Here is a 655-nt window from a genome sequence, read left to right as displayed (position 1 = left end):
AAGCTACAAAGTCACTGTTCTTCTTCAAATGCATCTGTCTCCACTATCCATTTGTCTGTGACTGTGTAATGCTGTGTTGCGCTCTCTCTCCTTTTGTTTAAAGGGTTCTCAGTGTCCTCTCCCCTGTAACAGAAGGAGAAGATGGACTGAGTTACGAGTTTGTCCTACACTGCAACAGAACTGCTCACCCTGAAGTTTTTCTACTTGTATTTTGATGTCTCACAGAGTAGGTCATGTTGTTATCCATGCAGTGATCTTTCTGTATATTCATATTCTACTGAAACCACGCTAGAGTTTCCAGGAAACAAACTGAGTTTGTTATTAAAAACTGTGTAAACAGTGTTGAAAGAGGAACATCTTACTCACCATTTTGCACAATCTTCCCGTCCTCCTGGTGGAAAGAAAGGGAGTCAGTTTGGAGAAATATCTATTAAACCTGAGCTAATAAAGTCAAACTATTGCACCTCACTTACCAAACATCCTTCTTTGTTTTTAAGCACCGGTTGTGGCATTGAAAGACCCAGACCCTGAACAATCCAACCCATCATGCTGAAAACAAGAGGGACATCAAGTGGACATCTATGCCAATTTTCTCGTATAGCAATTGCAAAAGAGTTAAAGGGTTAGTTCACCCAAAAATGAAAATTCTGTCATT

At 40.0% G+C, this 655-nt stretch overlaps 1 long non-coding RNA gene across 1 annotated transcript; it reads right to left on the bottom strand.

Annotated features, from left to right (window-relative positions):
* Positions 1–18: 18 nt before the first annotated feature.
* On the bottom strand, positions 19–548 carry LOC107682307 (uncharacterized). The gene is made up of 3 exons (XR_001633447.1): positions 474–548; positions 367–391; positions 19–123 (listed from the first exon to the last, which is right to left on the bottom strand). It is a non-coding gene; the product is annotated as an uncharacterized LOC107682307 (long non-coding RNA).
* Positions 549–655: the final 107 nt, after the last annotated feature.

The sequence above is a fragment of the Sinocyclocheilus anshuiensis genome, unplaced genomic scaffold, assembly GCF_001515605.1.
Source record: "Sinocyclocheilus anshuiensis isolate Anshui unplaced genomic scaffold, SAMN03320099.WGS_v1.1 C32044109, whole genome shotgun sequence".
In the NCBI taxonomy this organism is placed as follows: Eukaryota; Metazoa; Chordata; class Actinopteri; order Cypriniformes; family Cyprinidae; genus Sinocyclocheilus; species Sinocyclocheilus anshuiensis.
This window is presented reverse-complemented; position numbering and strand designations above follow the sequence as displayed.